At 42.2% G+C, this 26,661-nt stretch overlaps 1 long non-coding RNA gene across 2 annotated transcripts; it reads right to left on the reverse strand.

The window, feature by feature from the left end:
* Positions 1-6,143: 6,143 nt before the first annotated feature.
* Positions 6,144-26,187, reverse strand: LOC113604425 (uncharacterized). 2 transcript variants are annotated; one of them, XR_008293496.1, is made up of 6 exons: positions 25,860-26,187; positions 19,693-19,813; positions 18,990-19,122; positions 9,585-14,178; positions 8,939-9,014; positions 6,144-7,836 (listed from the first exon to the last, which is right to left on the reverse strand). It is a non-coding gene; the product is annotated as an uncharacterized LOC113604425 (long non-coding RNA). The 2 variants fall into 2 exon arrangements; XR_003426371.2 differs by lacking the exon at positions 25,860-26,187 and adding an exon at positions 20,091-20,926.
* Positions 26,188-26,661: the final 474 nt, after the last annotated feature.

Consider the following 26,661-nt stretch of genomic DNA (forward strand, 5'->3'; position numbering starts at 1 on the left):
GTGTGGCTCAATCAGTTAAGCGTCCTACTTCGGCTCAGGTCATGATCTCGCAGTTTGTGAGTTTGAGCCCCGCATTGGGCTCTGTGCTGACCGCTCAGAGCCTGGAGCCTGCTTTGGATTCTGTGTCTCCCTCTCTCTCTGCACCTCCCCTACTCGCACTGTCTCTCTCTCTCTCAAAAATAAATAAACATTAAAAAAATTTTTTTTAATAAGTAAAAGGCCCACCATCACATCAAAATAAAATCTTATTGCTGAGTGAAAAGTTCATGATTTTGTCCTAGCACTCTTTGTATATGTATACACAAACAGATTTGAAATGATAATTACCATATCTCAGAGCAGAAAGGTATGAGATGATAAGGTGCTTTCATTTCCCACTTGGTACAACTGTATCATTTAAATATTTGAAAATGAGCATCTATTAGCTTTAATAAAACATAAATTAAAACAACAAAAATATCCCATACTGAAAAATGGCCATTTCGTATTATTTGTATTAATCATTCCTACTGTAACGCTTTGAAATCAACATGGGTAATTTGGAAAGGAGTATTCCACTTAAATTTTTTCTTCCATTGGTTGAATACTGAGAATCCTATAACAATACCACTGCAAGGAGTACCCTCCCCACCCCCCGGCACTGGCAACAATCATAATTCACTGAACCAATACTGTGTATCATGTATAGGAGACATCTGATATATACTATCTCATTTAATCCTCAGCACTCCTTTGGAATGGCTATCACTATCCTATTTTAGAGATAAGTTACAAAGAAGCTTAGAAAGGGTGAAGCATTTAGTCAAGTCGAACTGGAATGTGCACCTCCAGACTTCATGAAGCCTCATCCACTATTCCACGCCACCTCTGCTCTATTCTAGTGCCCATATTAAAATGCAAGACCAGGAGCAACCTTCAGAACTGCCTGCCCAGAATACAAGGCCACAATCTGGTCACCAAGACTCAGAAGGTGTCCACTACATAATGGTGATGGGTGCGTGCCTCTGTTTGCACAGGTCCCTGGATCCCAGATCTGATTCCCTGTGGAAGTAATGAAGCCGGTGAGCATCATCATTCTTCAAAGAATTAGAAAACAAGAAGGAGCACAAAATCATTTCCAAGTCACCTGCTGCCAGTTAAATAAGATTTGAATGGATTTTCTAATGTTTCAAAGTACTTCCTTGCAGATGACTAAGACATTCATAAAACCAGCCGTGAGAGTTCTATTCCCTGTAAGAGTAAACAGTTATGATAGAGGAGTAACTGCCTACACCCAGAGAGCCTTTTAAGAGGAGACTGATAAGAGTTTATATATCTCAGACAGAGAGAAAGGGCCCCTTTGATCATTCTCCTGCAAATCCCCAAAAGCTGACAGAAAGCTGCTTTAGGTTGTGCCATATTTTCTTTTTAAAATGCATATGGAACAACTAGCTTAGAAGTAACACTTTCCTTTTGAAGATATTTTTTTCTTAAATTGGAAACAATTATGGGAGTTAGACTCTTCCTCTTTTTTAAATAGAAATTTTCATTGTAACTTTTTCTCTGAAAAACTCCTTTGGAGGTAAAGGCAACAAAACCATGCAGTTAGCTTCTGGATTTGTTTATCAGAATGGCTCAAAATTCCCCCCTTTTTTTCCCTCCGTCTTGTATGTAATCAGAAAACGAGGCACAAAACATCACCACCAGCTGCCTTATTTCCTATTCCTTGGATTTCAATGGAGACAGACCAAATGGTCTCCTGACTTAGCTGAAGGAGATAGAAAGATGCAGTTAGGGACCCTTTATTTATTTTTTTTATTTTTGAGGGGGAGGGAGAGAGGGAGAGAGGAGGAAGGGAGAGATAGAACATGACTGGGGAGGGGCAGAGAGAAAAGGAAAGAGACAATCTCAAGCAGGTCTGCGCTGTCAGCATGGAGACCCATGTGGGGCTTGAACTCAAACTGTGAGCTCATGACCGAGCTGGAATCACAAGTCGGACGTTTAACTGACTGAGCCACCCAGGTGACCCAGGGACACCGCCCCCCTTTTTTTTTTTTGTTTAACTTCCTGTGACCTTTTTCTCCAAGAAAAATGCCTTTCATGTGCAAAGTAGAGTACCCTCTACTTCTCTGGTCACTGTGATGGGTCTCCAGTTTTCAGGTGAAATGGGGTCCCTTATTACTTGCTTCACTCCAGTGCTCTCATTACTTGAAACAGTGATAGAATTCTGCACAACACAGTGGCATTATCAAATTAGGCAGGGAGGCATGAGCACCTTCTTCCAGCTCCTCTCCCAGTCTAGAATGTCCTACTCCCTTTCTTCCACTACACCTTCCAAGTACAGCTTTAGCATTATCTCTTCCATGGACGCACCATCATTCCCACTGGCAGGCATCACAGAACTTTTTGGAATTCCTAATAAACGTAATGATCATCAGGCTCACAGAAGACATTGGGACCTAATTGTTCTGTAATTATTTTTTGGATAATTTAGCTTTAATTTATTTCTTCATTAATTGAGCACATATTCCTTGGGGCCTTCTAGGGGTTAGATGGCACAGTCCATGCCCTCAAGGACCTGCCAGTTTCCTGGTGATGGTAGACAAGTCAACACCTTTGAGGCTCAGTTGGATAGTTATCCTCAAATTCAAATTGTTCTAAACTGACCTTCATCCCCTTCCTCCAAACTCATTTCTTCTCCTAGTTACGGCAATAGCAGTCAGGCCCAAAGTGACTTAGGTCGTTCCCTTGAGGTCACACTTGCCTCTGCCTTCTCCCCCATGCTCAGGTCCAATTTTTAACAGCCAAGTAAGCACCCCCCGGAACCTCATGGGCACTTGTGGTCCTTCGCTGTCCCTTCTGCCTGAATATTTTCCTTTAGTCTGGTAAAGTTGGAAGGAAAGAGTCTATGAGGACTAATGCAAAATGTATGGACACTTTGCATGGGGTTGATAGGAGTTATAAATTATTATTGTTGGTGTCATTATTACTTCAAAAGGGAAAAAACCCAATTCAACCTGGCTTAAATAATAAATGAGCTTTGTTGGCTAACTGAAGAGAAAGGAGAGACTAGCTTCGGGTCAGACTTGGTCCAGGGCTCCAATGATCTGGTCAGGATTCCAGTTCCTTCTCCATTTCTTGCTCTTCTTTGTTGGGGCTCACAAGTTTCTAGCAGTCTCTTTCCTCTGATTCCAAGACGGCTTCAGCAGTTTCTTTGGGTATATATGTCCTGCTTATGTCCAGAAGGGATCAGAGAGAGTCCATTTCTCATACGTTCCTCCAGAAATCTCATTGACTTGGGTTGGTTCCTATGTCCACCTCTGAACCAACCACTATGGCCAGAAGAAGGATCATTGAGAGTGGCCTAAGCCAAAAAAGATCCACTCTGGCCTTGGAAGTGAAGGCAAGACTACTCACGTCATAGCAGGGAGTACTTTTCCAAAGAAAATTCAGGGTGCTGCAGCTGGCAGGAGATGGGAGTACTGAGGAAGTGATACACAAACGTCCTTTCTAGGGCCCAAAGAATGCTTTGATGGCAAAATGCAGGTTTGGATGCGATAATGGCAGCAATGGGAAGCCAGTGGGATCTTCATGTAGTTGGTTATTTTCAGATTCCTCTTTCTTGTTTTTTTTCTTAATGTTTATATTTGAGAAAGAGAGAGGGAGGGAGGGAGGGAGAGAGAGAGAGAGAGAGAGGCAGAGAGACAGAGACAGAGAATCCCAAGTAGGCTCCATGCTGACAGCAGCGAGCCCTAAGTCTCTCGAACTTAACAAACTGTGAGATCACAACCTGAGCTGAAGTCTGATGCTAAACTGACTGAGCCACCCAAGGACCCCATCCGGTCTCTTAATTATTGAATAGAATAACGATGAAGGGAAAAGGAGAGACTTTGGAAGTTGGTAGAATGTTACAAAACGTATGGTAGTCATTTTTGGAAGGGATTAAGCCAGTGCTATGTCTTGGCAAATGGAAAAGTCTAGGTTAAATAAATCCAACAAATGAATAAACATGTATTATTGGTGTGATCAGCCTTTCTAGCATTCATCAAAAAATATCTGAATATTAAAAACAAGCCACCTACTCAGTGCTCTTTGCATTCTACAGACTTTAGAGTAAATGAATCAATAGTTAAGAGGCTTTACACAGAAATTAAGAAGGAGGAGCTTCTCCAAGAGGACGATGATGCCAGAAACTTTATACCTACCCACCTTATTACTGAGTTGTCCTAAGGAATGCTAAATTAGTTAACTGTCTAAATGTTATACTTTCTCCTCAGTTTAGTTTTATTAATGAAGTATAGATAAGCTTCTTTAAACAAATATTTGCAATCTGAGAGACACTGGAACACCAAAATATCAGAGCTAGCAGGAATCCATAGTGTGACCCATCTGATAGATGAGAAGGTGGGTTGGGAGAGGGAAGTGGCAAGCCTGAGGCCACCCAAAGAACAGGTGGCTAAGGTATTGCTCTGGAGACAGCCAGTGTGGAGCTCTAGGCCTGAAGATCTAGGCCTTTGTGTTTCTTTCCATCTCATACGGGATCTCAGACCCTGGAAAGTGCAAGCCGAAGACGATGCCCAGGAGTTGTTGTTACTTACGTAGCTTTATTAAAGTATATAACTGATACACAAAACCTGCACATATTTAATGTAAGATTAAATGAGTTTGGGCATATACGTACACCTGTGAAATCATGATTCCGCTTATATAAGGTACGTAAAACAGTCAAACTCCTAGAAGCCAGTCAGGTTCTTGTGTACTGTCCAGGGTGGGACAATGCCTTCTTAGCTCACTTAAAGGCAGTTGTCCTCAAAAGTTGACCGCTAGATGGCAGAAAAAATCCATGTACCTGATAGGGAGGCACCTGTTCCTCAGATTTTGGAGCTCTGAGTATCTCTGAGGAGACAAGCTCATCTTCCTGGTGAGTCTGGAGAATTAGGCATCAGCCTACCACCATGTCAGTTCTGCAAGTCTGCATCTCTCTCAAGAGTCCATTGGTTAATTGCATCCTTCTTTGCAATAAAATATATTAGAAGGAGATGATCCAGTTGGAAAACTATTTTCGAAAAGGTTGAAATGACCATTAGGTAGTATTTCATATTTCTGAACTAGAATTTTCTACATTACAGAAGAGATTATTTGACAACCCGGAGAGATGAATCTCTAACTGCTAAAGTGGCATCTGAAATATTTTTAGACAAAGGGGAGGGAGGTCATCAGCCTCTGGAGTAAAGTCAATGGAGGCAGCCAGATACTTCTAGCAATAATAATAAAAGGCTCATCTTTGTTCAACACCTACCATGTGCCAGGAACTGTGCAAAGCACTTTATATTGGTAAATTTACTTAATATTCACAACAATCGTGAAGTAATGCATATTAAATCTGTTTTACAGAAAAGTATACAGAGGTCCAGAGTTTAATTAATTTGCTCAAGGTCATATAATCAGGAAAATGTGATTTAAAAAATGTATATAGACTGCACAGAACTAACAATATGGTGCTTGATGTCAGCATCGTTAGGGCCTTATGAATCCAGATGAAAAGTAATTGTCCCTTTGGGCCTGGGACTCATGTACGAAGAACATCTCATTACTGGAACACTGGAAAAAGTGGATCTGGAAAACAGTTTTAGCTGTGTTACTCTGAGTAAGGATGAGCAGAAGTTCTTAAGGGAGCATTGTAATATACCTAGGCTGCCGTTAGCAGAGTGTTTTAGACTAGGACCAGCCTGCTGGCTCCAGGTCGCATGGCCTTCTGCACAGCGGAGTAGTCAAGTCACACATCTTGGCTTCTTGGAGCAGCCAGCTTAATCTGTCTTCGATTTCCTCCACCGGCAAAGCACATCCAGCCTGACGTACTTCTCTGGTGTGTAACTTGATGTTCAGGAATTTTGTGGAACACGTCAGCACCCGTGGGACAGAGTAAGCTTTGTCGGGGGTGTGGCGTCCTGTGCCTAGAAAACCACCTCTCGGCTCACTTGGCCATGTCCTGACACTCACTGCGGTTGTTAGGATTCTTGGTACAAAGTAAAAGAACCCAGCTCCAGACAGCTCATTAAAAAGGTGGCTATGGAATAAATTTAAATATACCTCATAGTACATAGAATGGAAAGCGGCTAGACTTCAGGTTGAGATTAGAAACTGGAAAGATCCTGAGATCCTGTCCCCACCTATACTTCTCTGTACATCTTCATTATTCTTGGTTTTAGCCCTGAACTTTTCCTGCTGCTTAGTAAAAATCCTGGCCATCCACGGCTCTGAAATCCCCATGGTATGTGTTCTGCCACACAAGAAAATCTGACTTCCAAGTTTCTCACAAAAATATATGATTCTGAGACATTCTGGGACAATATTGTGCAAAGACCTTAATTCTTCTGGCTCAGGCCGTAACAGGCTTTAGAAGCTTTTTGCTTTGCTTTTCCATCATGATGGGGGCTGTTCTTGCTCACTTTCAGATAAGGCTGTATCAGCTCTGCTCATATAACCTGTTAATTTCAAAGGACTTTGTAAATTGGCTGTGATTCAGATTCTCAGAATTGGGAAAATCTGTGTCTTTTGAGATAGGAGAGTTCTTTTCTTTCTGCTTTTAACTTTTGTTTTTTCCCCTAAAATATCAGAATGCAATTTTTCCAGGTGCCACGTGGCTCCTCCACAACATACAGACTGCGGTAGTTGTTTTTAACGAACGTTATCACCAGCCGTTCAGCCGTGGCAACTTTTGTTTCAGTGTTGTTGTTGTTGTTGCTTTTAACTTTGGGAGGTGACAGAGAACTCCTTGTAAGATGCACACACCGAATGTCACCGTCTGCATCACTGATATTCTCCCTGGTACCAGGAACTCGGCACTGCAGAGGGCGCCAGCACTCATCCTGACTCTAAGTGTGCACACACAGGGAAAGCCTTAGGTAAGACTGGCAAGTGTCAACAGGCGTCACTATGTTTGGACCCCAGTTCTCTCCTGTGTTGTCCCCTTTCCCTGGCAAGACCACCGTGGTGTGATGAGATGTGGGTATGTGGAACTTGTCTGGTTGCCTAAGAATTGCTAAATGGGATCCAAAGCTGAAGGAAGAGGCATCAGAGCTCAAACAACTAGGGGCCGATCCCAGATCCCAAGAGAAGTCTCCAAGCTGTCTTTGCTGCCTCAGTGTCATCCCTCACCCTTTCCTGCCAAGCTTATACAAACAGAAGATTTGGAAGAGGAGGGTGGGCTGTACTGTGGCTCTTCCCACCATGATTTTCCACCTATGTTCTAGCCTTTTAGAGATTCTCCAAGACCATCCTTTATGAAGGACACAGGCCTTGGGAAGACAGATAAGCATTCTTTTTCCCCAGCTCGGTATGTCTGCACATACAGGAAGATGGCCTGTGTCAACAGGGAGCAGGAAGGAAAGAAGACAGAGTGCAGTGGAACCCAGTTATCTTGGAGGGTCAAGGTCATGAGAGTGACCCAGGGGTCAAGAAGAGTCTACTAAAGGTCTTGACCTTAAAACCAATAGTTATTATGAATTCTTTCTCATGCCACAGGCAAAAGTCAGTTTCAGGTAGATTACAGATCTAAATATGAGAGAGAAAACAATGATGATTCCCATCTATGATTTACAACATCCCCATGACCCCGTGGCCGGCAACAATTTCTTCCACCGGACACACTCACATGTACTGTAGCAATGCTATTTAGTGCCACGTGTTTTATAAAGTTTATGTTCTACTCACACAATTCTGTGAGGTAGGAGTAACTTTCCACTTCTGTCTGGGAAAACACAATTCCACATCTGACTGGTTGCAAACTTGACAGGCATGTGTTGAGAAGTCTGCTTGGAGTTCTCATCTGAGCGCTCATCTCAGCCCACAAGTTGGCTGCAATGACATTTCTAGTTAAATCAGGACTCCTTTTCATACAGAAGTGTTAGATATTGCAAATTGAGAGAAAAAAAATCTAATATTCATTAAACACCTATCATGTCAAGGACTAAACTAGCTCATTTATATGCTTATTTTGCTCAATCCTTACAACAGCCCTCTGAGGCAAATATAATTATGCCCATTTTTATAGTTAATAGAACTGATTGAGAAGTCAAACATCCTCCCCCCAGGTCACAAAGCTAGAAACCTGGATAGGAGCCAGGACTGGATCAAGATAGTCATCTACATTTACTACCCATGAAATGAAAAGGGTAGGGGTTATCTGGCTTAGAAACTTTTCAGAGCATATGCTATTCACCTTTGGCCTCCACTATGGGATACTCTTCGTTTTCTTTCCATGGAACCAAAGGGATTCCATGTTCTTCCTTTTCAACAGCCAGTCAAGGGGTTATTTTCCAATTATACTGAAAGATCTTTGGGGCTAGATTCACTTGGATTTTGGAAATTTGTCCTTAATGATTTTAAATGGCAAGTTCAGTTATATAGGACCATGGATGTTCTATGCTTGATATTTCAGGGCAGTGATCCATGCTTCCTTTAAAAACTTAAAGAGATTTAAATTTTCAATTTTATCAGATTCATAGAATGGGAAAAAATATATGGAAAGGTACTATGGGGCACAGAATTTTGTTGTTGTTGTTGTTGTTGTTTCAGGAAAGTTTTCTTTATTGTCCAAAAGTTCGTTTTTAAATAAAAGTTCAGAAGCAGAGACACTATCACTGATGAAGATCATTTATCTCACTCTTTGATTCAAACCTTTGTATTTCTGGCCTTCCCCTATTTTTCTCCAAGATTATAAGCTTTTCCTGTGAAATCTGTTTTCCACTCAGCTCTCCTCCAACCTCCCCACACTCCCTACCCGGTAAGCACTGGAGACTCAAGAAACAGATGGTAAACTTGGCCTGAAGATGGAGGGGGCCGTGTGAAAGTTGCGAGAAGGAAATGCGTTTGTCCCTTCTCGCCCTCCTGTCATCAGGAATTGGGCAGTGACTGCCATGTCTGTGGAAAAGTCTCACATATGGTATCACAAACTAACCTCAGCATGATGCTGGAACAGTAGGTGGAACCAGAAATGCCCATCCTTCGAGGTGATAAAGCCGTCCGTGACTTTCCTAGGAAATAATCATATGTGATAGTTGGATAAACCCATCCTTGACATTTTTAGGAAATAACCATATAACCTTATCTTGTATTTCAAATTACTTTAGGTATTTGGTAAAAAAATCATGAGTTTGTGCCACTCCTGTGAGAAGCGGGTTTATCCTGGTTGGAGAGTCAGAGAATAATAAGGTTACGTAGTTGCCAAAATAATTTACTTAGAAGGACAGCATCTGGTCATGAGAAGTTTAGAAACTTGGATTGAAGGTTTGGGGATGGCGGTAACCTGTAGAAGGAGTAAGGTTCTTTCAACTTTAGCTTAGCTCAGGGAGAAACACGGCAGGACAGACCTAGCAGCAAAGTTATGTTCAGATCGTACTTGGAAGGAAGGCAGCTGGTGACTGACAGAATGCCTGAAGGGGACAGTGGCCCTGGATGGAGAAACTCCACAGAGCAGGACCAGGCAGAATATGCCAAGTCTGTGGTGTCTGTACCATAGAGGACAATGGCTTCCTAACACCAGACACTTTATTCTGATGAGTTGAGAACTGGAGTTAAATTTTAAAAAGTAGTACCTAACATACCACTTGTTGATTTAGGGTACGTCTCCTTGAGGAAGGGTCTGTCTCTTTAACTCTTGTTTCATGTTATTTAAGGGTTAACCTAAAAACAAAGTTATGTTTGGTTAAACAGCTTTACTTTTTAACTAAACTGCATTTTATTAAATGGCAAAAACAACAGCAAAGAAACGGGAAGATGTGGGGAGCCTGGGTGGCTCAGGTGGTTAAACATCTGACTCTTGGTTTTGGCTCAGGTCATGATCTCACAGTTCGTGAGTTTGAGCCCAAGTCGGGCTCTGCGCTGACAGCGCGGAGCCTGCTTGAGACTCTCTCTTTCTCTGCCCCTCCCCCACTCACAAGCGCACACTGTCCCTCTCAGAATAAACATAAAACAAAAGCAAAAAAAGAAACAGGAAGATCTGATGGAATTAACTATGGTTTGAAGTCAGACATTGCTGGTCTTCGAAATCTTGACCTGCCACTTCTTAGCTGGGTGACTGTAGTTAGAGCACCTACTTAGTTTTCAGCATTCTTGTTTTTTAAACCTGGGATAATGGTATCTAACTTTTAGGGTTGCTGCGAAAAACAAGTCAAATAATAAATGCAAAACCCTAGTTTAGTGCTTGAAACTTAGTATGCAACTGATAAACAATTCTGGTAAAAGAACATTATGTCAGTCTCTTCGTTACACACACCAAAGGAGCTATATTTACCCCTAAACCCTTCTTCCCTAGCTGGCACCAACCTTTCTAACAAAAATGGAAAATACAGGTATAGGGTTTACAAAGAAACAATTTCTTGACAACTTATTTTGCAAATGCAAGGTATTTTAGTAATGGCAAATCCAGGGCTCACAGCTGCAAAACTTACATGAAGTTTCTCCTCTTCCCATCATAAAATGCTCCAGAGATTTGCACTGGGTGACTTAGAATTAAGGAAAGACCATGACCAAGTCTTTAAAACCCCCAAATAAGAGGACAATTGGGTACACTTTGGGAAGAAAGGAAGCATTCCTTTACCCTGGTTAAGTAGATGAAGCCACCAGTACTCTACCTGAATGACAAACATAGTTGAAGTCGCACATGCAGGTCATGAGGAAATAGTTGCTCCCCAGCGGTTAAAATCTAGCAGGTATTTAAAGAACATTTGGAGATGTGTAGCTTTCGGCCCAACTTCAAAATGGTTTCACAGGGGACAGCTTGAGCCAGAAGTGACGATAGTAGTGTTTAAAAAGTGAAAGGATCGGGGAGATCCAGGCCTTCTCATTCCTTTCAACTCCCATTTCCCAGAGCTCAGCAGCCCCCAGCATGAAGGTGAGGTCTGCAAGAACTAGTGGGAATCAGCTTCATGATCAACGGAGCCAGCCAAGGAACAGCACAATGGTGGTTTTGTACGAAGACAAAGCGGATGGCTGTGTTTCAACCAATTTACCTCTTTATTCCATCCTATTAATATTTGCAGCCAGGGATAAAGGTTCTCAAATACTTTTTGCAGCATTTCACTGTTTTGCTGAATTAGAATAACAACATAGAGGGCTGTGGCTGCAAGGAATGGAAAATGATTCTGCGCAGCTTAAATGCAAAAGGAAGTTATTTCAAGTCTTATTGGGTAGCTCATCAGATTGACAGAAGAATTGAAAATCAATCAGCACAGTATCAAGGTAGGTCTAAGAACCCCGTAACAGGAGTGATCAGTCAGTCTCTGTGGAGACTGATATACAAATGGCTTAGATCTACCTCCACTCCCATGGTAGGTCATTCTTCTTGAGACTCAAGTCCTGGGAAAGGGAGTTGAATTATCCTGAATGTCCAGTGGGGAGGGGAAGAGTACAGGGCACTGTGATTGATACAACCAAAGATGTTGATCAGTTTTGCAAAGAAAAACCAAAATAGTATTACTTAAAGAACTCTGGAAGTATTCTGGGCAGGCAAAGCCTGTCTCTACAAGACACATCATTCTGGCAGGTAATGATTTTACCTGGAGTAAAGCTTTCCCAGTAAATCAGGTGCTAATGATGAGTGAAGTATAACAGGAGCTAATTATCTGACCGACACCTCACTCCTATTAGAGCTCAGGAATGGCAGGCACTTTGGCATAGATGATTTTACAATAAGTAAGAGGGAAGAGAAAGAAAGAAGAGGAAGGGGGGGAAGGGAAGAAGGAGAAAGACCCAGTGGCTCACATCAAAGCCATGATAACCCAATGAGGGCTTGGGGGTGGTGGTGGAATAAATATCTTCAGCCCTTCCATCTTCCCTGTGTGCAACATGCTTCACATAGTTCTGTCATCATGTCACAAGGCACCTGAAGAAAGGGCAGGTAGAGCCTATTCCCAGAAAGAAAATCTTTCTCCTAGATCAGCACTGCCTACAAGAAATATGCCAAGCACGTAAGTAATTTTAAATTTTTTAGTAAGGCACACTACAGGTAAAAATTAACAGGTGAAATTACTTTTAATAATATATTTTGATTCATTATATACAAAATATTATCATGCCAACATATAATCAATGAAAAAAATGAATGAGATATGTGACCTTCTTTTCACACTAAATCTTTGAAATCCAGGGTGTAGTTTATTTATGCTGACAGCACATCTCAGCTGGGACTGGCCACCCTCCAACAGCCACATGTGGTCAGTGGCTACCATATTGGACAATGGATGCTTAGAAAATTCTGGCATTCTGGCTTTGCTTTGCAACATCGAAGTAACTGAACAATTATTGTATGATTATACAATTGTATCTGGGGTATGTGTGAGGGTGGGGTGTTTTGGTTTTCTTTCATTTTAAGCAAAAGTAAAGGGAAACACACTTTATTTCCATTCCATGTTTCCCAAGCTAGGACATTGTTTCTGTTCAGATTCACAGTTGCCATTTTTTTTCCTAATCCTGTTCTGGGAGGAAGCCAATGTTCTGTGAAACTTCAACAACGGTTTCTTGGGAGACAAAAGAGAAGACTCCCATACAGATGAGGAACATGAGGCCAAGGGAGACCAAATAACTTGCCCAAAGATTGCAGGCTGCATGGTTGCAGAGCTGGGATCGGAGCCCCCATGCACGGTGCTCCCATCCGTGGGTGCAGAGCTGCCTCCTCCGCGGTGTGTCCCTGACCTTTGTCCTGCATCAGACCCACTGGTGTCTGGCCCAGCAACTTCTCCAAGTCCTCATTCCTGTGCTATCGCCTTTGGTGTGTGGCTTACTGCTCCCTGATTTTCCAGGTGAGGATGGAGGTGGTCAGAAGGATAAGTGCCCTGCTCTGTGAGGGTGAGGAATGGACTACGGGGAAGAGAAAGCCGCTGAGTCCTTCCTGTTCAGAACACTTATTCTACGCTCTACAAAGGCAGACTCAGTGGTCTAATGGCTCCGTGTATGATGATGCACACTTTTAAAGCTTCATTCTTTTGGGTACAGGGAGGCCATTTGAAGGGCACAGGAGGGCTTGGAGAATGACTGTTGTCACTGGACTCACTTGGCTCCATTAGTAGCACTCTTCCAAGTCATAGGCTGGTGTGGGTCACTTGTAGTTTTTTTAAATTGTAGCTTTTTTCTGATTACGACAATAGTACATGATTAGTGGAGAAAATGTGGGGAAAAATAGGTCTGCATCAAAACACAAGTAAATAAAAATCACCTGTATTCCTAGAAGGCGGGGAAAGAAAGGCTCAAAATGTTGAATTCTGATGTTTCCTTCTGATATTTTTCAAAAATATGAATATGACATGTATACAGTTTGCAGTTTTAGCGAGATTGCACCGTACGATTTGTTTTTTAACCTAGTTTTGCCCTTTGCTTCACTGAGGCCTGTGGGTAGATTGCGGTTTCTAGTCATTTTCCTGGGCTGCCACAATTGCTTTATACAAGTCCTTTCTCACTGGCCTTATGACCTAGCTGAGGCAGGACCCAGTTCCCCAGGTCTCTATGGATGGAAAGCTTTGATCAGCTACTCTGACTCCTGCTGGATTCCAAGGACTGAGGATTCCAATAGGTTAATTTCTCAAAATATACAAAAACTTGCTTTGGCCTGCTGGACAGCTCCAAATATAGCTGGAAGTGTGTCGAAGACTTCCGTGGGTTTGGAAGAAGGGTGTTTACCAGCTTGGGGCTTGGAAAGGTGTGTGGAAAGGGATACAATACAATAAGTAGAACACAGGGGAATAAATGTGAATTCTCAGCCCGGTCTGTGATGGGCAGGCATGGTTACATGAAACCTAGGAGGCTGCCACGTGGCCAGCTCATGCTTGGTTCCCTCCACCCCAACACACACCTGAGCAGTCCCAAGGGAAGGCTTAGCTTTTCCCTATTTGGGGATGTAGGACCTAGATGGGCCCTGAGAAGAGGAGATGGTTGTCTAGGTGGTACGTGTGAAGGCAGGGGACCAGCGATGCTGATGTGTGTCTGCCCCATGACTTCATGTTCCCGTTCATCAGGTACATTTGGCTAGAACGATGGGCTCCTCTTCCGTTGAGGGAGTGAATTTTTGTTTCCTTTTCCTAAGAATCAGGAAGCAATCGATTATCTTTTTCACAGTAACAAGCAGCAAGAAGCAGTCAAAATTTCTTTTCCTAGTTTTTTCATGGATACATTTGTTGATCAACTCCCTGAATTCATCATAACGTGCTGATAACTGCATGAGAAAAGCAAGGAGAGAGAGATTTTTCCACCTGTGAACATATGAATAATGGCATTTGTTTTTCCTTTACTTAAAAAAATAAAACGTACTGTCTACAAATACTGAAGATGACAGGAGTATATGCACAGATAATTATATGAATTTAGCGATCCATTTGTCTAGGGAAATCAGCTTTGTTTCAAAGAAGATTAAAGAACAGTGCTCTCTCAGAGTACTTTTCTCTGCTGATCACCTTCTGATTGTTGACAGGGAGGTTTGCCAATTTCTTTTTCCCAGAAACTTTGTGCTCATGTCAGGATTCTCTCCAGCAGTGTTCCTGCAGAGGTATTGATTGTTCTTTCCCTGAGTAAAAGAACAGCCAAGCCCACCTTCAGCGAGGCCACTCTGGCTCTAGAATGATCAAACATTCTGCCATTTACACACTATGTAGCTCTGGGCAAGTCACACCAGCTTCAGGAGCCAGGCTCCTCACCTGCGAGACAGGGATGAGGCTGTCTCCCTCACTGGGGTGTGGTGTGGACACAAGGAGGCGTGACTGAATGCTGAGAAAATGCACGGCTGATAAAAGCAACAGTGTTATTGTCCTCCTCTCCCTCAGAACCGAAGGACAATGCCAATCCCTGCCATTTACTGAGCACGTGAGTGTAGCGGGTATCTAACCCGTATGTTCTTGTTTAATCCTTGGGACATCGAAACAATGTGATGAAGTGAGTATTACAAACTCACTTTGCAGATGAGAAAAATGATTGATTTAGGGATTCTTTTCATTATAAAGGAAAGAGCCAGAATGTGAGGCCAGAGGAGTGAAACTTCAGAAGGGATCATCGCCAGCACTTACCAGGGTTCTTCCTTACAGGGATCTTGCTGCCTGATACATCCCCAACAAGCTGGCGTGTGTGTGTTTGTGTGTGTGCGTATCTTACCACGTGGGAATAAACTAGGAGTAAATGTTAGGCACTCAAAAATACTCTTTCCCCAGAAGGAGACACTGCCCGTTTCTCTCATGTCTGGACTCCTGAGTGGGTGGAAACCAAGCACTGTCCCAGGTCCCTTTGGCATGGGGGAAGGCTCCCGTTCAGAGCACCCTTGGCCACGCAGAGGCAACCGACCACTCAGTCCCTCGATACAGACTCGGAAGCTTTACTGGAGAGGCTGCGTCACCCCTGCAAGCAGCATCTACCCCTGTGCGCACCTAGAGGGGCGGTGAGCTAGGCCTGGGAGACAGTCCTTCTCCACCTTCCCAACATATGCTACCAGTCAGCTGCCCTGCTTCTGAAAAGAGCCTATTTATTTTCATTACTAATATATGGCTCTCCCCCCTGCCACAACATTGCTCTGTGAACCTTCCCTCTGAATCCCCGAATTCCTTCTTGGGCTATGTTCTGTGCTAGAAGCTTGGCAATTCAGCGGTGACCGGGACAGGCTATGTGAGGAGTGTCATACTCTCTGATCAGGACAACAGACATCAGGCAAAATATCCTGAATTAGTATTTGCAGGAGATCCATGTGCAGGTACAAGAAGTACAGAATGCTTTGCAAACATAAGACTGGGGGCCTCTGAAATCCTCAGTCTCAGGTCCTCATCATTAAAATTGGTAGTAAAATTTCTTCTCATGCTGATAATAGCAGATTTTCTGAGAGTCGAATTATAAAGTACTTTGTAACTTTTAAACGTCTTATGTTATTTTTCTGCTTTTTAATAGGAATGATTATGAGGATACCTAAATTATGAGGAAGCATATTACCATTACTGATTATAAAATAATCTTCATCACATTTGATATTTTTCCTACCTTCTCTACAGACGAAGTAATTCCACTTCCCAAACCTTCTTTGAGATAACATATTCTCATCCTTTGTACAGATGTGGATAGAGCCCTTCCTGGACAAAATTGCTAGCTGTGGGGGTCATAGGCAATGAGGGCCAAAGGGGATAGGAGATCGCTCAAGAGAACATGCCTTGAATGTCTACCATCTGTGAGCATCTCACAACTGCTTTACAAGATGGGTGTTCTTTTTCCAGTTTTCTGAGAAGGAAGCAGTTTTTAGGGTTTTCATTGAACTTGTCAAGGCCACTCAGCAGGTGGGTGGTGCAGTCATCAGCATCTGAAGCCTGTGCTCTCCCATCAAGCCAACAAGCATCCCAGGAACATTAACTTTGTAGCCTTTTTGCCCCCTTGGAGGTGCTTACTGAGCCGGCGCTTTTCTGGTTTAAAAAAAGGAAGTGGATGGACATTCACTGAAAGTGTTTTTGACTTAGCTGTGAGCTCCCCATCCCAGTGCTGAGTTCCTGGAAAATGGAAACTCCTTTTGTGTTTGGTTTTTGATACTCTGAAGCTTCTAGAAGGTATGCAATACAAAAATTTAAACTGAACCAAATGACCCCTTTCAATGTCATTTCTATTATAAAAAATGACTCAGAAATGGCACTGGCTCCCTTTGGCAGTAGTTCAGATGGAGCGAAAAGTCTAGAGAAGCAATTAATGGTGTGCATTCTCCAGTCTATGGGGGCACCCTCAGATCTGGCTCCCCACTCCACTGACTCATAATTCTTGCTGAGGCTTGAGTTCTTTTCTGGAAGGCACTTCTCCAAGTTCTACATCTGGCCCTGCTCTAATTCTTGGTGAGCACAATGAGGCCCGTGCTCTGTAGCCTGCCAGGGTACAGGGTAATATTTCCCATTTGCTTTCTCTCCTCAGAAAAACTATTCAATGCAGAGAATTAAAACATGTGGCAGACACAAGCATTTTTTTTTTTTTCTTAGCAGCAAAGTCTGGGATATATGCCCTTCAACAGCAATTAGGTTTCTTGTTCACTTCAATCTCCTGTATTATCTTACACCTTGGCATGATTTCTGATGTGACATTTTCCTGTATAGACGCAAGGTAAGACACTGACACTCACTTTGCATTTGACAGGAAGTTGTTGAGGCAGCACTCACAGTTTGGAAGATATAGGAAAATAAGTCATCTTTGCATGACTTATTCCCAAAGCCCATTATAACAAAAAGCCCCTGATAATTCCAGTTCATATTAAATTTTTGCCATTCAGAGAAAGAACAATTTGGGCAAATAAGTGCTCATTAAAATTTATTTAGAGGGAATATTTTCCATTAGGGTATTTCATTATTTAAGAAGAAAATAGAAGTCTACGTAGTAATGCATAACTCTCACACCAACATGGCATTTCAGATAAATTACATTTGGATAAAGATGAACGTGTTTGGGTTTGGAAGGCTGATTGATTCTAGCAGGTACTGTAGTTGCATAATTATAAGCCATGTTGAAAGAAGTTACTAAAAAACAAGGATGAACCCAAAGAAATCCACCAACAAGCCAATACAAAATTATTCCATGCTGGCCTAATTTTTGTTCCTTTGGGAACTGAGGTTTGGGGCCCCCATACAGAAGGAGCAGGCCCGTGTGCATTCCTGAGACTGGGTGGTTAAAGGGATAGAGAGGCAGTTTAAGGAGTCAACAGGGAATAGTAGGCCGTCTCAAGAATACAGACCCTACCTCATGGCATCACATTTCATTTTTTTTTAAGGCGAAGGAAAGATGACTTGGCCAGATCTGGGGTTGGGCTCACCAGGGAGCAACCGTGAAATTTAGGTAATCACATATCTGTCTTAAAGAGCTGCATTTTCCATTCATAACTGGCTTAGTAACTTTTTTAACACAGACTCACAGCAAGTTCTCAGGATGCCACTTTTTGCCTCAAGGCCCTCTGCCCAGACACCTCGGATGATTAAGCTTTCTCTCTAAATAGGTTCTAGTACCAATTCCAATGTGTGTATGTGGTGGGGGCGGGGGGGCGCTTCCCACACCAACAAGAAATTCTCAGGATACCAGCAGATTGTCCTACAATTCAACTCAATTCCGACACCATCTACCTGGAGACGGCATCAGATTCCACAGGTTAGAGGCTCAGTCCTACAAGACTGTCCCCAGCCCCCACCCCAGCCCCCACCCCAGCCCCATTTAGATGCCAGTTGCAAGCCCAGGCTATTATTTGTACTTCTCACTGATTGGCTATACACTGGAAGTTCCCAAGAACCTCTACAGTTGATTAATTTGTTAGAGTGGCTCAAAGAACTCAGGAGAAACATTTTACTTCCTGGATTACTGGTTTATTATAAAAATATAGAGCTAATAAGGAATAGCCAGACAGAAGACATGCAGAGGGTGAGGGGTGGGAACCGGGTAGGGAGCTGCAATGCCCTTTCCAGGGGCGCCACCCTCCAGCACCTCCACGTATTCACCCCCCTGGAAGCAACGTGAACCCTGTTGTGCTGGGTTTTTATGGAGGCTTCATTCCATAGGCATGACAGATTAAAATCGCTGGCCAATGGCGATTGATTCAAACCCTGGCCCCTCTCTTCGCCTTGGAGGTTGGGGGCGCCAGGTCCTGAAAGTTTCAACCCTCAAATCATGTGGTTGGTTCTCCTGGCAACCAGCTCCCCATCCTCAGGTTACCTAAGGACATTCCAAAAGTCACCTTGGTAACAAAATGAAAGACACCTCTGTCACCCTCTGCACAAGAAATTCCAAGGGTTTTAACAGCTGTGAGCCAGGAATAGGCTGATAACCAAATATATTTCTTACTGTCCATCACAATATCACACTCTCCATCTCCTACCCAGGTTTTCTTCAATGAGCCCCCTTTCTGCCTCCACATCTTCCTCAAGTGGCATCCTCTGCACATAGTTGCCATGGTTACTTGTCTTTCTGTTGTTCCCACTACTGGAATCCAACAAGTTTCACAAACCCTCACCTCACCTCTCAGAGGGTACATTTACTTTACTTACCAGTTCCAACTTGTACCCCTTCCTCACTCCTCAGCCTGAATGACTACATCCTGCTGAGCCAGAAGAGTGAGCGAGCACAGCACAGGTACAGAGAGCTCCGCATGATCACCCACGGCTTTGGTACCTGGGCCAAGGAAGGCCATTACCTACTTTAAGCCTCAATTTCAACATTTAAGAAATGGGCATAAAACATCCATTTCAGGGAAATTCTGGAGATAAAATGAGATAATGTATAGGAAAAGGCAAGCAGGTTGTTACTGATTCAACAAACATTCATTAATCAAGCAACATTTTATGTGCTGTGAGCTACACAGCGTTTCCTGGTCCTTGTTTTCATGATCCTCATCGTCTGCTGTCTGGAATGTGGTTGGCAGTCAATTAATAACTGAGAGTAACACTACCAAAAAAACAAACATTTTCTTTATTCTAGGTTATTAAATTAAATGCTTAACTTCTGCTTTACTCAGCCCTGTATATGATCAACATTTATTTAATATTCTAAGCAGGTTGCCTGCCACAGCTTAGAACTTTTGAATGCCAAGGGCCAAATCAGATTCTTATCTCATACAAAGAAGCACTTGGTAAATCTTCTGATGGATTTCAACCTTCTGTCATTTAGCATATATTAGGAGTCTCATACATCCCATTCATCAAGTGATGTCCAACATGATTAAGATGTGAAATATGTGCTTACCCAACTGAAAGAGACAGTTGCTAGTAAGTTAAAAATCGGTATCATTCTTCTCCATGTTTCCCAAACTCAGTAATTGCTGGCTAACTTGAACTTCAAGGATAATTGCCAGGAATTAGAAGACCTGTAAGGTAAAATGAATTTTAGTTCTAGACAGACCACCAGTATCTTCCTTTTTCTTGTCCTACATTTTAAAAAATATCATTTATCATGTTTACTTGAGCAGCTCTGATTCCTCAGGGAAACAAAACTGATAGTAAGCTATAGAGATACAGTTTCCAGAAGTATCAAAATAAAGCAGGAAAGAGGAAATCAAGATATTTAATTTTTCCCAAGATATTTCTGGAAAACCTGGAGCTCTAAATCCCATGCTCTTAGTTGATTATTCTTCGTATACGTACATTGCCATCCTAGCGAGGGCCCACTTTGCATTCTCATGTTCTTTCACTGGTGTCAGACTCGAGTGGGGATAGTGGGGATAATGCAGGACCTGTCTGGCAGTGAAGGTCAGGGACATGTTTTCAGTCATGGAACTAAGAAATGCTCGGACTTGCTGACATCTATATCTTCACGTACCTAAACTCTCCTAACCAATATATGTTTAGTTTTAATTTTAAAGCCTTAACTTCAGAACTCAGAGTTTTTAAAAATTTTTAAATTTACATATTTATTTTGAGAGAGAGAGTGCCTGCACGAGTCGGGGAGGGGCATAAAGACAGGGAGAGAGAGAATCTCAAGCAGACTCTGTGCTGTCAGTGCACGACCCGACATGGAGATCAATCCCACAAACTGTGAGATGAGAACCTGAGCTGAAATCAAAAGACACTTAACTAACTGAGCCACCCAGGTGTCCCTCAGACTGAGTTTTAGTCTCACATGAGATGCTCATTAAAGTCAAGAGTTATTTATTTATTTTATCCTTATGCAATGGTTATTATCAATTAAACGGCAGTGGTCAAGTTAAACAGCATTGTTCCCCTACCAACAATCGTGTATGCTTCAAGTTCGTTTACATAATGAATACAAAATTTAACTGTTTATAGTTTATAGGGGCCAGATAAAGAAAGAATATTATGATTACTATTTTTAAAGTACATGATCAACCAGGACATTCAGTTGAGATCCCATAAAGTCAATGCCATGTGGGCAAAGACATTATGCGTTAGGACAAAACTGTTGTACATCCAACCTAACGAAACCTAAAAGTGGGCCTCACCAGAAACAAAGTGATCTGTTGGTATTTTAACTGCGCTTAGGACAAAAGCCAACACTCTTTAGGAGAAGATAACATAATATGCAGTCTCAGTCACAGTGTCCAGCATGCAATAAAAAAGTAACCACACATGGTAAGAAGTGTCCAGTTATAAATAGAATAGTCAATAGAAACAGACCTAGAGGTGATCCCAAGTTGGCAGGCAAGGGCTTTAAAAAAGTGGGTAATGTATAAAAAATAAAATGAATGTAACATTGAATATTTCAATCAAAAATTGTGATCTATAAAAGTAATCAATGTCCTAGAAATGATAAAATACAGTATTTGAAGTAAGGAACTCTTTGAATGGATTTAACAGTAAAATGAACACAACAGAAGACGGGATTAATAAATCTGAAGAAATATCAAAGCAGAGGAAAATGTACATGAAGCATGAAGAATGAAGAAAAACAACAAAAAACACAGAAATAAACAAAATGTAGGACACTGTCAACAAGTCTAAAATATGTGTCATTGGAAAACCAGAAAGAGAGAAGATGTACAGAAATTATATTTCAATAAATAAGAGAGCCAAGACTTCCAAACCTGATGACAGACACTACTCCATTGACCAAGAACTTCAATTAACACTAAGCCAAAGAGCTACAGAGAACACCACACTCAGGTACACTACATTTAAACTGCCAAACACCAAAGATAAAGAGAAAACCTTAACGGTAGTTGAGCTATGTGTGCATTTTGTTGTTGCCATGGTAACCTTTAATAGCAGAGCTAGGTGTACATTTTTTTGTTGCTATGGTTACGTTTGTCCCATAGGGGAAGAGGAAATGGGTAGGGATTTATGCCTTTTGTACCACCCCATCCTCCATCTTTCTTGTAAGCACCCAGTGATGTCCACGAAGAATAACCTGTGAGTTGGTACAAAATCTCTTTGTGTCTGAGAACCGCAGGAGTTCTATACTCTCACACTTGCCCATGCTTGGTCTTTAGCAACTCATTAACATTTTTTTTGCTGAAATATGACCCAGTTGTGTGGCTTGGTGAAGAAATTAGGATGGTCTCCTTATTCGAGGCATAGTTGTATTTGTGTCAAGTTTTCTCTGACTGTGGGAAGCCCAACCTACGACGGGGGAAGGAATATTTGGTCAACCTTGTCCCTGGATTTAGTTCTATTGGTCTAAATTCACTTTCTGCATCCAGCCCAATGCATGGTAACTACTGCATTTGGATGGTTCCTTTTCTGGGAGCAAAGGGCTGTGGGTCCAAGCTGTTGATACATTTCTAAAACTATGTATTTATTTTGTGATTTATCAAATCTTATAGTCTTTGAGATCAAGTGTGATAATCTATTAATTCCCTTTGGAACTTCATAATCTGTGGATACATGAAGAGCAGAAGGAATATTCCTAGACCCTTGACAGACACGTGCTTTCAGCATGAACTGCTCACAACTACAACTCACACTGGCTGACGCATGACAACTGGACTTTCTGGTGGAAGTGCACTTGTAAGATTTGAGGTCCAAACTTTAGAATCATTAATTTAAAAAGATCGAAAAGGGGAAGGCACTGATTATGGGGGAGGAGGGATCCCTTTTACCATGATACTAGACTTGCTGGTGTCTTATTTAATAGCCATTACCCCCCATAGCTTTTTTTCCTTTTACGGTGAGGTTCTTCCTTAAGCCTGTCATGATACTAATTCCCTTGGTCAAGGGCTGGTTTAGGAAGAGACATGGGAAAAATTATGACCAGGTGATGTGTGTTTATGGGTATGGATGAGAAGAGTGCTTGGTGGTTTGCTAATTTTGTTGTTGTTGTTTGTTTGTTTTTGTGGAGACACTGTGAAAGTAGACCTTCTTCTTTCATTGGATTTTTTTTTTTTTATGACACCTGGGGTGGCAGCATCTAACTTATGTCCTAGTAGAGTAGAAAGAGAGAAAGAACATAACTCCTTGACAATGATGGTGAGACACTGAAATACAAATTAAGCAGTCATATAAAAATCTAAGCAATATACATAGATCGTGGAATGACAGTATTGATAACTTGAGAAGTATATACCAGCACTATAATTTTAATAAGTACCTTATTTTCTCTAATAACAAAATGAAAATACCTCCTTAGTGAAAAAAATAAATGTAATACAAAAGGGTATCAACTTAAACATGGACCTTTCTCTGTACCACATTCTCCCTCTCGGGGGCCGTCCAGCTCCTCAGAAGTAACCATGGCCTTTGTTCAATATCCTTCTCATTCCTTTACCTTGCATTTGAGCCCTAACAAAAGGCTTAGACATACACATACAGTTTCATTTCACAAAATGGAATCAAAGCACATGCATGTATCTTTATAGTGATTGTTTACTTATTAGGCTATATTTCTGATTCACCACATACATTGTATATTTATGTACATAAAAAAGCAATTCAGTAAGACTCTGGGAAGAGGATTTGCTGCACCAGTGGCTATGCCTATTTAAATTTTGGCTGATGCTACCGCACTGCTATCTAAACCAGTGTTAGCAGGTTACGCTCTCACCAGAAGCGTGGGAGAGAAAGCAATTTTATATTTTATGGAAAACTTTGGAGAACAGATGACAATCAAACAGAGAAGTTGTTTTCTGATAGGTATCAGATTTTTATTTTCTACACCCAATTCCCCTTCTAGAAATTAATCTTACAGAAATAATTACACAACAAGATCTGTCATAAGGATGGCAAATACAGTGATGCTTACATCTTGAATTGGAGACCACTAAATGTCTGGCAATAGGCAATTTGTTAAATAAATTATGATACGCAAGACTGTGTGCCTGAGAGATTTAATATGTCCCATAACCATCCAGCTCAGGGAATATTTTTTCTAAGAACATAAGCCCTAAAATCTAATGCTCTTAGTTCCAGCTGTCTGTGGACGCTTCCATGAACATTTAACCCACAGGTAAGGGTTAAGATCTAGCAAATGAAGCAGCAGAAAACAGGATTTCAAATTTATATTCCCAAATGTTTCCTCATATATTGTTTTAAAAAGACAAAAACCCTAAAAACTATTTGACCTCAGGATTTAAAAGGTGAGTATCAAAATCAACCAATAAAAACGAGGAAGATAAATGAACTCAGATCAAAGATATGAAAAGTTTTAGTAGAAGTGAAAGCAGAAATGTTTGGTAGTATATGTGACACTGTAACACACTTCCAGTTCTACTCAATATTCATTCCTGTCCTCTCATGCAGGGATAGAACTTTGTTGTTTTTTTTTTTGTTTGTTTGTTTGTTTGTTTTTTTATGAAAATCTACAAAGGCTGCATTCATAGCACTCCTTGCATCATGCCGTGGCTCTATGAAGAAGTTCTGGCAGACATATACACAAAAGTATGGTCAGCAACCTCTGGGAAGGCGAAGAAAGGGGGCTGAATCATTGGCAAAGTGATCCTCTTATCTGCCTGTCTTCTACTTGCTAATGTCCAGAAACGTGACTCTGATCATTAGAGCTCCAACAGTTATCGTGAATAATAAGGATCATAAGGATGGAAGCCAGGTGTTGGGAATGTGAGCATGAAGACAAGTCTGGGTCCTTGATGATACCAAGGTTCTGACACAATGGATCTCTTTTCCATGAAAGGAGAGTGAACTTTTAAGATACTGTTCCTTAACTTGTTGTAATATGCTACACGTTCTATGTTGCATGATACAAAATACACATTTTGTTCTTTAAGAATACAATAAAAAGGGGAATCCCTGGCAATCCTAACAGACAGACATAGAAAATGAATATACAAGGTTAAAAATAAGATACAGTCTTCAAATACAGTAAAGCTTAAAGATGTATATTAAAGCATTGGTACAAACTTACCATAATAAATACGGACAACCAAAGAGAAACAGGTAACTTGTTACCAAAACATAAAATGCCTCATTTGACCCAAAATGGGACAGAAAATTTGAACAGTCCAGGGGTGCCTGGGTTGCTCAGTCAGTTGAGCACTGGACTCCTGACTTCAGGTTTGGTTCAAGTCATGATCCAAAGATTGTGGGATTGCACGCCATGTCAATCCACTCCCAGTGTGGAGCCTGCTTGAGATTCTCTCTCTCTCTCTCTCTCTCTCTCACTTCCTCTCACCTCTCACTCCCTCTCTTTCTCAAAAATAAAAAAAAGATAATTTGAATAGTCCAATAATCCTAGCCAAATCTGGTGGCAAATCTAGGTGGTTTTACTGCCGAGTTGAATCTAAATTCACACATGATGTAATTCCTACGTTATTCTAAACAATTGTAGTCCACAGAGAAAGATTAAAGATCCCTAATTCATAGTTATCAAGTATTGTAAAGATAGCACACAAGAGAAAATAAGATGAATTCCAATTACAAACATAGAAGCAACTATTTCAAATAAATTATTAGAAGTCTGAATCCAGCTATTCATTTATAAAATTATGATATAAACAAATGGGATTAATTTCAGTAATGTAAGAACTTCAGAAATAGGAACTTTATCAACGTATTTCATTACAACAAACTAAAGGGTAACAATAGATGTTGAAAGCTATTTGATAAATTATAGAGCTACTGTGAATAACTACAGGGAGAGTAGAAGGAAACCACTTAAACAAATGCTATTTATTGAAAAGAGCAAACAATATTTTGAAGGGTATAATATTAAGACCACTTACCATTAAAAACTGGAATTAGTACTGACCACTTCTCGTATTCACTCACTGAATCTTCCCATTGGCCCTCTGAGGAGGACCATTAATGTCCCCAGTTTAAAGACAGACAAAGCGAGGCGTAAAGTGGTTAAGGTAACTTACTCAAGCCAGCTAGCAGTGAGGCAGGATCTGTACTCACGCATCTGGTTCCACAGTCCCCCCCCCCCCCCGCATTCAAGATGGTTTATTCCTTTTCCTGCCCACTCAGGCCCGCCTCCCCGGCCGCCGGCCATGGCTTCTGCGCCAGCACCTTCACTCCGGAGCCCGAGGAGTCACTGTGCCACCCACTGCACCACTACGTGGCGGCGGGTCTGCAGGCTTCTCCTCATTCCCGGCGTCCACGTGTCCTTCCGAATCAGCTTCCGCCCGCGCTCCAGGGTGAACCCTAGGCCCACTGCATTCTGCATGACGTCGGAGCACGCCGTCCCGCGCTACAGCTCTCAAGCGCTGACGGGCCACCGGCGCATGCGCAGCTCTCACAGCTCAGTGAGCCCTGCGTGGTGCATGGAGCCATTGAGCGGCGTGCGGAGCATGCACGTCAGGTCTGACATGCGCAGTGGTTTTCCTCCTTTACTCCTCCGCAGTCTGCGGAGGCTTCTCAGGCTCGAGGGCTGATGTGTTTGGGGGAGCAGTGACGGGACTCTGAAGCTGGGAAACGCGTTGTTCTTGTCCTTGCTTGGGGGTTGAGCATCATCTGGGCAGCTCCTGCAGGCGGGCTTCTGCAGGAAGGGGTTGGACGAAGGCTACCTCCCATCAGGGAAGCCGGCGCCTGCTCCCGTGTCGCAGGCCGTGCGGCAGCCCTTTCTGTTGCTCACAACGGGTTCCCCGCTGCTCTCGTGGGCCTGCAGCTGCCAGCGATCTCCTCCGGGCTGGTGCAGAATGTGCTCCAGGATAGCCTCGCGCTCGTGCAGGCAGCATTTGGCTCGACAACAGGGTCGTGGCAAGGTCGCAGAGTTGCAGCCGCAGTCGAAATTGTAGACTTCAGTCTGGCTCTGTTAGAAGGTCTGGGTCCCGAGGCTTGAGGCCGATGTGTCCCTCTCAAGGTAAGTATA

Source organism: Acinonyx jubatus, chromosome E2, assembly GCF_027475565.1.
Source record: "Acinonyx jubatus isolate Ajub_Pintada_27869175 chromosome E2, VMU_Ajub_asm_v1.0, whole genome shotgun sequence".
Lineage (NCBI taxonomy): Eukaryota > Metazoa > Chordata > Mammalia > Carnivora > Felidae > Acinonyx > Acinonyx jubatus.